The 16111-nt window shown below is 35.6% G+C and overlaps 1 pseudogene; it reads left to right on the plus strand.

The window, feature by feature from the left end:
- The first annotated feature begins 9031 nt into the window (after positions 1–9031).
- The window catches only part of LOC119530544, a 42102-nt pseudogene continuing 35022 nt past the window's right edge, over positions 9032–16111 (plus strand).

Here is a 16111-nt window from a genome sequence, read left to right on the forward strand (position 1 = left end):
TTCACTATTTGTGTCATGTAGTTCCTTGGATTTTTTATTATTCTTATTGTAGTACCGTATATACAACCTAACATTTCCCCTTTTAACCATATTCAAGTAAATAACTCGGTTTTGTTAATGACATTCACAGTGTTGTGCTACCTTAACCACCATTCATTAACAAAACATTTCTGTCCTCACAAAAAGAAACTGTGTATTTTTATCCTTAACTCCCCATTCCCTACCCCTCTCCATCCCTTGGTAACCCATATTCTAGATTCTGACTCTAATTGCTTAATCTAATTATTTCATCTTAGTAAGATCATACAATATTGATCCTTTTGTGTTTGGCTTATTTCACTCAACATGATGTCTCCAAGGTTCATCCATGTTGCCACACAGAACTGCATATTTTTTCTATGGCTGACTAATATCCCACTGTTTTTTGTATATACACATTTTTTTTTATCCATTTGTCTATTGATGGACACTTGGGTTGCTTCCATCTTTTGACAATTGTGAATAATGTCACTATGAAAATTGACATGCAAGTATCTATTTGAGACGGCTTTCAATTCTTTTAGGTATATATCTAGAAGTGGGATTATTGGGTCATTTGGTAACTCTATATTTAGTTTTCTGAGGAACTGCCAAACTGTCTTCCACAATGGCTGCACCATTTACATTCCCACCAGCAATGAATGCATATTGCTGTTTCTCCATATCCTGTCCAACACTTGTAATTTTCTGTTTGCCCAATATTCTTGTGTGTGTGAAATGGTATCTTATTGTGGTTTTGATTTGTATTTCCCTAATGGTTAATGATGTTGGACATTTTTTCGTGTATAATGGATATCTATATATCTTCTTTGGAGAAATGTCCATTCAAGTCTTTTGCCCATTTTTACATTGGGTTGTTTGTCTTATTGCTGTTGAGTTAAAGGATTTCTTCATATATTCTGGATATTCTCTTATTTGATATGTGGTTTCCAAATATTTTCTCCCATTGTGTAATTTTTTGTTTTATTTGCATGGTAAAGTCCTTTGAGGCACACACATTTTTAATTTTGATGACATATCATTAACCTATTTTTTTTCTTTTGTTGCTTGTGCTTTAGGTGTAAAGTCTAAGAAATCATTGCCTAACCAATATCCTGGAGATGCTTGCATACCTTTCTTCTAGGAATTTCATAATTCTGTCTCTTATATATAGGTATTTTAACCATTTCAAGTGCATTCACACTTGAAAGCAAACTTCAGAGCCTGAAAGAACGATGTGTGGTTGTGGGCCAAAAAGCCAGGAGTTGGGCCATGAGAGAGAGCTGGAGTGGACATCTGTTTTGTTTTTGTTTTATTTTGTCACCCATCACTCACTCACTTTTTGCAAACTCTTATCTCTATTGTCCTCTGGAGAAACTAACCCCATTTTTCATTCTCAGTCCACATGTAGGCTGCAGGTAGAGTTGTCTTCCCCACACATCCCTCAGTCTTGGCCATAAAGAAGATTCTGGCCAAGGTGACTTATTCAGGGATGGACAAGCAATCCACCTGTTGCCGCCTGCAGGGACTGTTGTGATAAAGGCACCAGATTTTCAGCTGCACTTGAACACTGGAGGATGTAGCTCTGAATGTGCTGGTGGCATCCAACCCCTAAATGAAGCGTGAGAATGAGGCCATCACAGAAGACAGAGTTAGTCAGCTAAAATGATATATGTCCCATATTATTAAATCTATTATTTAGGACTGAAATTAATCTTCTGATTTTGTGAGCTCTGTTCCGTCTGTAAGCCTAGACTCTTTATAGGAGCTAAAGATTGCTTTTTTATGGCAGAGTAGAGAGACAGGGGTAGTGGCCAGGATGAGCCACTCTGCTCTATATTCTCCTCTCTTGTAGGCATGAAAGATTGGCGGTAGTACATTAAGTGGGTCTCGTAACAACTGTCATGGAGCCCTATGTCACCTTTGCCTCTTTTTGTGGTGACTCCACCTCCTTCAATATTTCCTTTGCTATCAACTGTTCTATTTGGTCCTTCAACAGATTGACCCAGCTGACATAGACATGGATCCGGATAAGAATTTATTTGGTGCATTTGTTTGCCTTGGCTCCACTGGGCTAAGCAGGATTCAAGGTAAGCCCAAACCATTGTATGCTCAGCATAAGGTGTGGGAGCTACCTTTTTTTGCATGAGCTGTAAGGATTTCTATCAAGGTTCCACCAAGTGCATGAAAATCATCAAACAGCCCAACCTGATGAACAAATTACATTCACTAACTACAATATCTGCACATTGTAGTCAAGCATGACTGTAAGGAAGGCACTGTGATTATCTTCACCAAAGAGAATATTGTCATGCCTGATAACATCCCTACAGGAGTTTCTTTATGCTCAAAGACAAGCCATGTGAACACTACTGCTCTGATGCCATGGTATGCTCTCCAGTGCCCTGATTAGCCTCAAGGAAGTAGGGCCTGGATCAGTTTTTGCGGAAGGGTATGTGAGATATTTGATTAGGAATGTTGGTGATATTCTCAATTCTTCCTAAAAGCTGGGTCATTCTTTTCCTTCTTTATTATTTTCACTTCTTTCTGACTCACTTTTCCCAACCTTCCCCTCACTATGTATCATCTTCTTCCCCAAGCACTTTGTGGGCCCACAGTGAACATTCCTACCAGTGAGGTTCATGCGATCCCTTTGCCCTGCAATGATACCATCAAGTCAGACACCATAAGGAGATTTCATGGGAAAGGACCTTCCTCTTTCCAGGTGCCACCAAGTGGGGAAGATTTCATTGTGTAGTTCTAGATTTGCTTTGTCTACCAACTAACTTAGCAGGCATAGCAGATCCTTAAATAGCTCCTAGGATCTGCTCTGGCCACCAGGTCCCACCACATGGAGCACACTTAATGTTCATCCAGATCTGTGTTTGTTGGACACTGAAAACTCTTTCTAAAATGCAGAAACAAGTCACAGTATTAAGGAAAATTGTTGTGTTTCTGACTACTTTTATGGCAGGTCTGCCAAGGGTAGTGGAGGTGGAGGTGGGACCAAGCCAGAGTTCAATTTTAAATTCCTATCTTTGGATCCAGTTCACATTTCAGTGGCTCACAAGTAAAATAATTAGTCTAACAGTCAGATAGCCAAGGTTATTACATGCATATTCACACACATGTAGCCTCTCTTGGGTTGCCATAGTAAGAACACTTAGGTAATCTGGTTTTTCTACCTTCCCTTGTGTGTGCTAGAGCTCACAGGAATTATTTTTTAAAACACTGAGAACTGGTGAATTGATATTAATGAAATACTGGAATAATTTTTCAGTAGCATTGTAATTTATTACTGTTTTTTTTTAAATTTCACAGTCATAAAAATCATAGTATTCATGGAAATGCCATATGCATAGAATTCCTTCCCTGATATTGTCCCCAAACAACTTAGTTCTGTCTCTCTATCCCAGATAATCTCGAATCTCTGAATAGCAAAAATAGCATGGTACTAAGAATGGTATTTGATTCTGCAATGATTTATCTATGAAGGCAATACCTAGCAAGGGTCTAAGAAAAAGCCGCAGGAAGCATTTTCCTTAATTTTCTTATGAAGTCTAAGATTCTTAAAACTGCTTAATAAATTAAACTGCATACAAATTATGTCCTTATTTCTTAGATTATTCACTTGTTAAGAAATTATTAAGCTTTATAATTTGTAAATGAAATTCTGCTGTATTCTTGAAAGAGGTAGAAAGGCATTAAAATATATATCTTAAAAAGTGAAATAAAAGTTGTCTTTGTTTCAGCACTAGCTGTCCTTGAATGTGTTTAGAGGATTTAGAGGTATTCTGTTATTATAGCATTATCTTGTATATTTTTAAAAGTCTATATTTATTTTGGAAATTAATGATTTATATTTTAGTACAGTAGCTAATTTTGAGTCTGTCATGAGCAGTAATTATCTTTTCCCTCCCTCCTCAACTTCTACTTGCTTTGTTTCTTTTACTATTCATCTTAATGGCATTGCATTGTTGTAAAATGAACACAATAAATAACAAAAATTCTTACTAAATATTTATCATGGATATAAATAATATCCATTTTAATCACATGTAGCTGTTATATAAATGTAGACAAGTAAACTCATAAAAGCACCTTTAGTTATTTCCCTTTCAATTTAGACAGAGATCAACCAAGAGAACAAAGAATAATTTTCCATAAAAATTAATGACACAAATAATCTGTATTTTCATTTTACTGCAAGCTCAAAATTGGCCATGGGATATTGAACAGAGGGGATTGTAGGAAGACATGAAGCCATTATTTAAAATGAGATTTTTATCCACCATTCTCATGATACAGAACTGAAGGTTGAAGTTAAACAGTAAAATTTGTGATTCTTTGCTTTCAATGGAGAACTTTGCAAGTTTGGAAGTAATTAAATGGGGATTTCTCAGAAACCACTCTAATTATCTTAGGTTTTAAATTACTTAGAAAGTAGGAAATAATCACTAGGCTACAAGCTAGAAATTAAAATAGAATATAAACAGGGATAGAGTTATGTTGGTAATGATTAACAGCATTGTAACATTACATCATGAAAATACTTTTGAATTTACTAATTAAGTAGTTCTTTTACATTCTGTAGCATATACCAGGAAATTAAATACAGTCACCAAATTGTCTTTATTTCATAAAGGACATTAGATAATTTGGAGTAGGCTGGATATTTCTGGAATAACCAGCAACCAACAAATCTTAGAGAATTGAAAAAAAAAAAGCTTAGATTGTGAGAAGAGGGTGGAAAAGGAAGTTCCAGGAATCAGTCCCTGCCCCAGAACAATCATTAAACAGGCAGGAACTGTCTGAATTAACTGTTTCAAAACTCCAGAGTCCAGGAGAACACTGTACAGCATCCAGGGAAGAGCAGGAGGAAAAAGCTGGTAAAATTCCAGGAAATTCCAGGAAATGGCTCTCTCCACAGGGCTAAAAGCTACAAGAGAAAAGGAACATGTTACGTACAAGGGAGTCCCAATTAGATTAAGTTCTAATTTCTCGTTAGAAACCCTGGGGGCAAGAAGGCAGTAAGTTGAAACACTGAAAATGCTGAGAGAAAGAAACTGCCAACCAAGAATTTTATATCCAATGAGACTTTGTTACAAAAATGAAGGAAAGATTAAGACACACCCAGATAAACGAAAGCTAAGGGAGAGCATCACCACAGACACGCCCTACAAGCAATGCTAAAGGGAGTTCTTCAAACTGAAGGGAAAGGGCACTAGACAGTGGGTTTAAGTGGCATAAAGAAATAAAGATTTCCAGTAAAGGTAATTTGGGTAATTATAAATTTCAGTAATATTGTATTTTATATATATATTTAGGTATTTAACCCCATTCCTACAGGCGCTAAAATGCAAATCATACAAAGTAAAGATAAATTTATGGTTTTGGACATGTGACGTACAAAGATATAATTTGTAACAAGTACAAAATGGTGGGAGCAGAGGGATATAGAGGAAGAGTGTATGTGTATGCTAATGAAGTTAAGTTGTTTTCTAACTATATGTGATTTCTACATATTTAGGATGTTAAAGTTTAAGCAAATACAATACAAAACAAAAGCTTAATTTTTGTTTATGCTACGTATCCAACATAGGTTAGATAGAAACGTCTGTTGTACCTCATTTTCATTCAGGAACCCAGAATGCAGGAAATTCTATTTTGCTGTTTTCCTGATTGCTAAGACAGGAAACAGGGAATGTGCTAAATTGTTCACTCATCCTTAAGCCTTCCACCCAGAAGTAACATATCACGTCTGCTCACATCACATAAGTATTTTTCAAATGAGTAAATGAATGAATGGGTACACCAAAGTAAATGAAGTAAAAGAAAAACTCATTCCATTTCAAGCACTGCATTTAACTCACTGCATAAAATATTGGCTGGAGAATTTGGCTTTTCATTTTTAATTCACTGGTAGGGAAGATTTTTACATTCTTGAAAAAGGAATTTCTAGTTTGTTATTTCACCTTCATAGATAATTATTTTCTTATTTTAGGATTTTTTTCACTAGTTTTTTAAAAGGAATTCACATAACCCTTTGGCGGTGATTTTGAGGATGACATTCTTTAACTAGAAGGCATCTACGTATCTTAAAACACATCTTATACTTAACAGTGTGAAATATACTAACTTCATATTATGAAGCACTCATGATAATCCATAGAGAACAAGTTTTTAAAAATAAACTTCAAAATGTAACAATGTCTGCTTTTCTTCCTTTAATTGCAATAACTATGCTTCTCACTAATTCTTAGTTCTATCAGCTTATTTTAATCCTAAAATTGTGTATAGATATGATATGGCATTTTATTTAATGCACTCTATTTCTCATTCCTTAAATCTAAAAATCTCTCACTGAAATACAGTTCCAGAAATTACAGCCAAAATTTCTCCATATGGCCTTGAGAGTTCTTAGCGGGCTAACACCTGTGTTCTGCTAAACAAAAGGCAGGATTGTTTTTAATTTATAACTACTTCATTCAGCTTCTTGATATGCATTTTTGTGTCTAATATGAAGGAACAGAGTATGTAGCACGTATTTGGACAAGTGCTTCTTGTAAGGACTGGTCACCAGGGCTGAATTCCTGAGGCTGCTGTTGAAGAAGGTGCTTCCTTTCTTCTTTACCGCATTATGGACATAATGTCATTGAAAAAAGTTATAACCATGCAGGTCATCTCTATGCTTCAGTTTGAAACAGTTTGGGTTTTTTTCCCCTAAAACTGACAGGAGTAATCCCAAGTTTTGTTAAAGAGAAGTGAGCCTTTCTTTATAAAAACTCAAATTGTTGCTCAAATTATTTATAATACAAAATCAGCTAATGTTATGATTAGCTCTTGCAATTTGAGAATATAGAAAATATGATAAACTGACAAACTCACTTCTGATTCAAGCTACATTCACAGTGCTCTTGTATCTTTCATCATAGAACTTGTCTTTCTCTACAAAAGTAGAAGAGAAAGAAAAATAATTTTACTATTGAATGAGCATTAAACCAGAATATGATGCATCACAGGAAATCCACTAAAGAGATTGCAAAGAAAGAAATCTCATCCTTTAATATAGTCAAGCATATACAATCTGTTACATCATGTTTTCAAGATAAGTGATAACTAGTTCCCAAGGAAGAGGACATAACAGCATCACTTGTCAAGAATAGTTCATCTTAAATTCACCTGGTTTTGGCTTTTATATTTGCTAATTACCTCCACCCAAAGTTTATCAGTTAGAGTTCTCTAGGGAAACAGAACCAAAAAAAAGATATCTGTAAATACAAGATTTTATAAAAGTGTCTCACACAACAGTGGGGATGCATGAGTCCAAATTCTGCAGGGCAGGCAGCAAAATGGCAACTCCGATGAAGGTGTTTGATGAAGTCCTCAGGAAACGCTTTGCTGGCTAGCCAAAGAAGTGAAGGTCCCCTCTCTTTCTCGCTTAAAAGTCTTCAACTGATTGGATTAAATCCAGCTGATTGAACTTTCTCATTGTGGAAGACACATCCTTTGTTGATGTAATCAGTCACAGGTGCAGTCAATTGACTGGTGATTTAATAAACCAGCCTTCTGGTTTATTAAAGAGCCACAAATGTCCTTTCAGTAATGGTTAGGGCAGTGCTTGCTTGACCAGAGACCTGGAAACCATCACCTGGCCAAGTTAACATTTGAACCTAACCATCACACAGAGGAATAATAAAATTCCTCATATTTCTATGACAGGTAGGTAGCTACAACTTGGAGCCAGATGCCCAAACTAAACTCCCTTAGAAATCCGGAAATAAAGGTGCTATTTCCCTTGATGTTTACATTTCAGAGAGATGGCTCCTGAGTTCTTGAGAAAGACATTTCTGGATTGTAAAGCTGGCAAAAGTCTTATCCAGCTTATAAAAAGATTTACATACATCTCAAAGGAGCAGGGAAAGGGTTTACAAATACTAAATTTTTATTTCTAAATTTTTCTAAAGTTTGCTAAAGAATGCTCTAGGAAGAGGGAAGGAAGTGGTGGTTCTCTTTCCCTTTTTGCACTAGGGAAAAATAACATAGATGTATATATTTTTTTTCTTTTTCTATTTATTTTTATCCTTATGGAATACATTACCTCTTACACCTAGGAAACAATCTAATTTTCATCCCATTTGTGTCTGTTTTGGGTCTAGTTTGTTTTCGAGACAGGCTTTTCAATTTGACCCATTTTATGCAACAGCAAATTCTTGACTGTTAGCATTCCCATAGCCCTGTGTTCACTACTGTGGAATATGCAAAAATAAATAAGACCTCATTTTGCCTTCGTAGACCTACAGGCCTTTGCGTTCAAGGAACTTTACTGTTTTCTTCAAGCCTAAATATGCAGCTAAGGACAGATTAAGTTTAGATATTACCAAGTGCCCACTTAACTTTTTTGTTTTGGCTTTGATTTGGCCACTTACAGCTCACCTATAGGGCAAACAAAGCAAGTTATATAAATCCCTTTTTCGGTGGAACGGTAACATAAAATATTTTTTGAAATTTGATAATTACTTGTTAAATTGCACTTGGAAAGTTATCGCTTCTATGTATATATGTTATATTTGACAATAAAAATACGATTTAAAAAAATTAATAAAGGAAATTCAGAAAGACAAAATTAAAAAAAAAATCCCTCTTTCTCTAGATTAGAGGTTGGCAAAACTTTTCTTTAAAGGGCCATATAGCAAATATTTTAGACTTATATTTGAGCATACAATCTCCATCACAACTACTCAACTCTGGCATTTAATGTGAAAGTAGCCATAGATGATATGTAAAGAAATGACCAAAGCTGTAAATAAAGTAAAACTTGATTTACAAAAGCAGAAACAGGGCTAGATTTGACCCATGGGCTATAGTTTGCTGACTCTTGCATTAGACCTGTTGGTCAATAAGGTAGCTATTAGATACATGATTATTTATATTTAAATTAAATATAATTAAGTAAAATTAAACATTCAGCTCCTTAGTCACATTAGCTGCGTTTCTGAAGCTCAATAGTCACATGTGGCTGGTGGCTCCCATATTGGAAGGTGGAGATTTAGAACATTTCCGTCCTCACTGGAGCTTTCTGTTGGATACTGCTGCCATCCAGACCTACTTAGGTAAGATTGCTGGGCAGGCTCTATGCTGTGCACTGATTTCCTAAACTAATCCCAACCTCCACATAAAATATTACCCATGGTTTTGATGGACCATATTGTAGGACCTTGAATTAATATTGATGTCATTGACTCAGTATTTAGGAGGCCAACAACGAATTCTAAATAAATTTGTTGACTTGGAATAATGGCCTTTTTACATCCCACTCCACATGCCTGGATATTTGCCTGAGTTTCTTAGGCCTCTATGAGCATCGTAATGGCAGTGAAACCCTCCCCTGAACATCCATGTTCTTGGTCGGGCACTCTTCTTCAGGGACTAGACTATGTCATATTTCTCACCACTGTCACAGATCCTGATGCACAATATTTGCCTGAATTGGAATATTGTTGTACCCCTGTCTTCAGTTGACATGGTTCATGCCTGGGATTGGACTACTTTTACACTAATTTCTGCCAGAACAATGTCAAAATAATGAAACTTCTTATTGGTTTCAACAAATATTTCAGAATTTAGACTTCCAAGTAAATGTTGTGCTTGCCAAAATAGTTTAAAAGCTATGCATTTATTCCAATTGTGCTGCCATAAATTGAAACATTTTGAAATTAGTCTATGAGAATTGCCTTCACAGCCTGAACAACTTAGAATTATAGAGTATTTGTTAGCTTTTGCCAAGTGCATTGCACTAATACAGTGCACAGAATGTTCAAACATGAGAAAGAAACACTTCCTATCCTTAATGAACTTGCAGAATAGGGCTAATAAGTACACACTACCCAAACTGTCTGCAATGGAGACAGTAAATTAAAGCAATAGAAAAAACCTGTAATTCAAAATTGTCTGTTGAATAGAAAGATGACAAACTCTTAATATATACTTTGGTGTTAAAATATGGGGTATAACTGCAATAATGGTCCTTCTGCCTCTGAAAATAATTTGAACAATATTCAGTGCTGTGCTAGATGTACCACTGACATAAATGTATAAAAATTCCCAGTAATCACCATGAAGGACATGTTTAATTTACATGGATAGCCTTGTGATGGTTTTGAGGTTTCATGTACCCCAGAAAAAAATGTGTTCTTAAAGCTAATCCATTCCTGTGGGAGTAGACCTATTGTGGGTGATACCTTTTGATTAGATTATTTCAATTGATGCATGCCCCAGGTGGGTGTTAATTCTCTTACTGGAGTCTTTTATAAGTAGATGAAAGAAAGAGAGAAAGAGCCAGAAGCTGAGAGAGAAGGACACACACACAGAAGCTGAGAAAGAAAGCCACAGGTGGAGAAGGCAGAAACTAAAAACAATGAAACCTGGGAGAAAAGCGAAAGACTGGCAGACCCACCATGTGCCTTGCCCTGTGGCAGAGGAGCTGAGGATGTCTGTAGCCTGTCTTCAGATTCCAGGTATTTTCTTGATGATGCCTTAATTTGGATCTTTACACAGCCTCAGAACTGTGAGCTTGTAAGTCGATAAATCCCCATTGTAAAAGCCAACCCAGTTCTGGTATATTACATTTCAGCAACTTTGGCAAACTAAAACAAGTCTTTACATATTTTTATTATGTCTCATTATTTTATAATTTTGAATATATGAATACTGGCTCTAATATATAAAAGAAAAAATTAGCATCTGTTACTCTGAAAATTTAATGTATCAGGCAACTGGTACTGTTGTTTTTAAAATTATTTTTTATAAAAATAGAAGTTAGATTTTTTTAAAACATGAAATTATTACTGGAATGATTGGACAGTTCAAGGAAAGACAGTATACACACATCCCCATACTCTGAATAAGAAAAAGACAGACAGACAAAGGAATGAACACCCTCAGTGTTCTTCAAGATACTCATTTATTTGCTGTGTTACAGATAAATTAAAATTAGCCATTTTGAAATTAGCTGTTTCTGGTCTCTATGTATAGGATTAAGCAGAATTTTTTTGTGTTGTCTAAACTTGTTTTATGCAATAGTATGTCTAAAAAATAATTTAAATCCCATTCCAAAATGGAAGCATAATGAGAAATATCCTGAGATATGAGGAACAATATCGTAGTTTAGAAAGTAAAAAACAGACTATCAAGGAATGTAATGTCCTACTTGGATACACATATCACATATATTTAAGTTTTGTTTTGTTTTGTTTTTGTTCACATAACTAAGTTACTTTTATAGCTTTATAGAAGAGAACATTTGAAACATAAATGGCTGTAAAGACCTAGTATTTCTAAATGTCCTTCAAGATATATACAAGAAAAAGCAAACATTCCAACGGAAAAATGAGCAAAGAGTATGAATTAGCATGTCAGAAAAGAGGAATTGAAATGGTTGAGGGAAAACTGAAACACTTAACCTGATTTTCGAGGAAGTAAAAATGGAAACATGATAACACCATTTTTGCTGCTGTTGTTGATGAGATGTTTGATAACATCCAGTTGCTGGCAAGTATGGTGAAATCAGCACTTATATTCTGATAGCAGGAGTGTGAATTCTTACACAGAAGTTGCACAATTAAAGGGTCCCCACTCATTTAGTTACATGGTATTTTCAGAAAATTGATGCTTGTCTTTTGGGGTCTACAGAGACCCATTTATTTTATTACTTAAATTCCAGCAATTTTAGTGCTTCTACCATATAGGATGGTAGCTACCTAGGAAACCACCCCTACTTTCAAAAAGAAAGTAATCTGATAATATTTATTAATTTTTTTTAAATTGCATGTTTTTTACCCACCTAAATATTAGGATTGTTTATTTAATGTGGATATAAGTGGAACATGGGGTAGATTATTTGCTTTTCCTTCCTACGCATTATTATTTGAATTATTATAGTATGCATGAATATGTTATTATTAAAATATTATAGAAGAAACTGTGGATCACAAAAAGCAATTAGTTAAAATTTGACCAATCATAAATTCTATCAACTCTTAAATTAGGCACCTTCACTGGTTAAAACCTGTACTGATGCAGGCCAGGGAACTCAATAATATTTCACTTTCTGATACTACCACCACCAGGCAAAGGTAATAGTGAAAATTTGTAATTTTCTTTGAGCTTTAAAGTTATGGTCAATATTGGATGTGAGTAATATTTTGGCACTAGTGTATGGCAATGATAGAATTACGTGATTTTATTACCAGGACTTGTAATTAGTAGTAAGGATACCATACTTTATTCCATCCCCTGACCCCTTTTTTGTGGAAAATAAGTTTTAGAGATTATAAAAAAACAGAACAATTAATAGAGCCTTGGTTCTTGACTCACAGTGCTTCAGAAAATTGCCTGAGCATTCTCCAAAAATCTCCCCTTTTCAATTTTCTTAAAATTGTTTTGATTAAATCTAGAAGGAAACCTCAGTTGATACATTCACGGTTTATAGCTCTGACTGCTAATGCAGCTTGTTAAATCTGTTCAGTGACTGGTTGCAGCTAAAACCCCAACTTCATGAATCCAAGTTACTGAATCAGGTTTCCTATAAAGGGTAATAAGAAATTCAGGAATACAAAAAGTATGCAGATTCCATAAGTTCTTTTTAGCTATATTATTTGACTGGATGTAGCTACTGTTGAGGGAAAAAAAAGGAATAGAGAAAACTGTTACACAGATATATTTGTTGATTGAAATGTGAGTTGATGTATACTAATCTCACTTATGGTCATTGTTTATTGTGAGTAAAAATACTTTAAGGAGATGTATTAGTCTGGATTCTCTAGGAAAGCACAACTGGCAGGATATATACATATATATGTGTATGTATGTGTGTATGTATATATATGTACATATGTAATGTAAATATTATGAGATATAAATTATATATAATGTAAATATGTGATTTCTTTAAGAAATTGGCTCATGCAACTGTGGGGATGGGCACGTCGAAATTCCACAGGACAGGTCACATGCTGGGAACTCCAATGAAGGTTTTTGATGAATTCCCCAGGAGAAGCTGGGTGGCTGAAGTCGAGCTGGAAATTCTCCCTTCTGACTGCTGAAGTCATCACTTTTCCTTTTAAGACCTTCAGCTGATTGGATGCAACTTCTCTCACTGTTGAAGGCAGTCTCTTCAGTTGATTGTAGATCTAATTACCCAGAGATGGAATCAACTTACTGATGACTTAAATCCATGAAATATTGTCACAGTAACAATCAGGCCAGTATGTGCTTGGCCAAACAACTGGACACCATAATGTGGCCAAATTGACACATGAACTTAACCGTCTCAGGACTCTTTTCAAAATATATGCTCCCAACCCCTAATAGGATGAACTAGAGTGATCCAGGAAGTACACTATTTAGTTGAAATATACTTCAATTGTCATAGTATTGAGCTTCATGCTTTGTCAAACAAGCAAGAGCAAATGACAATTCAAGACACACATAGCCTGGAACAATAGGTTTATTTGTCTTAGTTTGCCAAGGCTGCCATGACAAAACCATGCATTGGTTGGCTTAAACACAGGAGTGCACTGTCTCATGATTTTAGAGACCAGAAGTCAAGATCAAAGTCTCTACAGGCTATGCTTTCTTCATGAGTCTGTAGATTTTTGTTGCTGGCTTGCCACAGTCCTTGGAGTTTCTCCTTCATGTGGTGATCTCCCTCATTCTCTGGCTTCTGCTACTTAACAGCTTCTACTTCTATGTCCAACTTCCTTTGTTTATAAGGACTTCTGCCATATTGTATTAAGGCCCACCCTCATTCAGTTTAGCCACACCTTAAATGATAATTGTGTCTTCAAAAATCCTATTTACAAATGAGTTCCCACTCACAGGACAGGGTGTTAGAATTTTTTATTGGGAGAAACTCATGGATAAAAGAGCCTTAGCTATTGCATTGCACCCCATTATCTATCACATCCTAGGCACTGCACACCATCCAAAAGGTCCATATATAAGACTTCAGGAGAGAGACCCAAGTCTTTTTTGCTAAGGACCTATGAGTTGCATGACTGGGGAAGTCCTGTATCTTCCGCTGGCATGCTCAGGCACTGAGGTTCTAGTTTTGTGTTTGCAGAATGGACCAGAGGTTTCCAAGGATGATCCACCATCTCAGTACCCTATCAAAATTGATCACCCAAGTACTTGTGTAGCTGGTCTCCATGGGAATATGGAGAGACACACCTCTCCCTAAAAGGCCACCCAGCAAGGGATCATACATGGAAAAGTTAATCCTTCTCTAGGGCTAGTTTATTAGGTATCAGAAACCCTTAGAAATTGTAAGGGAATTGATTTCAACAACATGGAAAATCTGTCTGCCACCACTAGCGCTCTTAGAAAAATTGCCCAATAATAAATAATATTTTCTTAAATAGGTTCTTATGTAAATTCTCACACAGAAGATACCCATATAAATCTGCCCTTGATTATAACCAGAAAAGGATTATATGAATAATCATATTTATCTTTAGTATTCTCATTCAATATTCTTCTCTCCATTCAAGCATCCAATCTGGTAACATGATCTATGTGAATGGAAAAGTGTGCCTACTCAACTTTGTAGTTATGTGGTACTTTTTAGGGAACATAATGCTTGCATTTTGGGAGCTTGCTCAACCTCATTTCTTAATTACTTAAATTCCAGTGACTTTAGTTCTTTTATCTGTTTATGCAAGATCGCAGACCCCAGGCAATTTCCTTCTACTCCTTCCCCCAAATTCTAAGAGTCTCTAGGGTCTCACAAAGGTGTGTTCATTATTAAAGCTACCAGTTTCTGACTAGGTCTGTGTAAGCATATGGCTTTGTCTGCTGGACCTCCATTCTTTTCCACCTAGCCACTCAGACGCCATTGGGGTTTTTGAGGTATGCCTTTGGTTATTGCTAATGATGCAGTAGGGGAGTTCTCCCAATGTCAGCATAGTGCTATTTTCTACACTAAAGTAGAGAGAATTCTCACCAGCCTCCAACCTGGGTAAAACTTGTCACATAGAGATCCTTTGATCTCTTTAGAGGTCTTCTGTGCCTATGGTTTCTGAAGGTCCCTGTGACTGCTGTGCTTTTCTGTCTCTCTTGTTTTCTGTTTACTTTCCCTCCTCTTGTTTTCTCACCTTAGAAACTATTCTTTTGAGGAGCTTTCTTGCCTTTAAGTTAATCATCCCAAATGTGTAGAATTCTGAAGGTGTTACAGATCTTCATAATCATATTTGGCATGTCTCAGGCAGAATGATTCCATAACATGCATATATCAGATCTCCTGTTGAATGCAGTATATTTTTCCTTAAAAAAAAAAGCATCAGAAAATCTTGAGAGAGAACTCATTTCTAGAAGGCAAGCATCCCACACACTAACCTCAGTTCCAAAATGATGCAATACTCAAGTCCTGCTTCCAGAGTAAATAATGATCAATGAGTAGATGTCAAATCAATTAACACCCAGTTCTATTTTTCAGCCAAAAAATAAAATGCTAAATTAATGGAGCCTATTAATTTTAAATTTATTTTCCTATACATTTTACAAATTTGGCTCTGGAGGCACATATTTTGACACATGTAGCTTCTGAAACACAAAATCTATATACTTAGTTATTTTCAGTGACACATATTGATATTTTAAACTATTCCCAAAAAATTTCCCCATTAGTTCCAAGTGTTCTGTTGCTGAATTATATTAGGGCTCCACATTACTAACTTGTAACTTGTCCTTTCTGAGATTCTCCAAGTTTCTTTTTATTTCTGCAGGGATGGTAGTAATGTTTGCCTTTTTATTTCTGATTTTTGTTATTTACATCCTCTCTTTTTCTTTCTCTTTGAATTTAAGGTGAGTCTCTTGTAAAGAGCATAGAGTTGTCTTATGCTTTTTATGCCAATCTCTGTCTTCTGACTAGAGAGTTTAAACCATTTACATTTGAAGTAAGTATTGATAATGCAAAACTCTCTTCCACTATTTCGCTACTTACTCTTTGAAAGACATAACTTTTTCGACACTCAATTCTTCCTTTAATACCTACTGTTTTAGTTTCCCAGGTTGCTCAAAGCAATACAATGAAATG

This window comes from Choloepus didactylus, chromosome 3 (assembly GCF_015220235.1).
Source record: "Choloepus didactylus isolate mChoDid1 chromosome 3, mChoDid1.pri, whole genome shotgun sequence".
In the NCBI taxonomy this organism is placed as follows: Eukaryota; Metazoa; Chordata; class Mammalia; order Pilosa; family Megalonychidae; genus Choloepus; species Choloepus didactylus.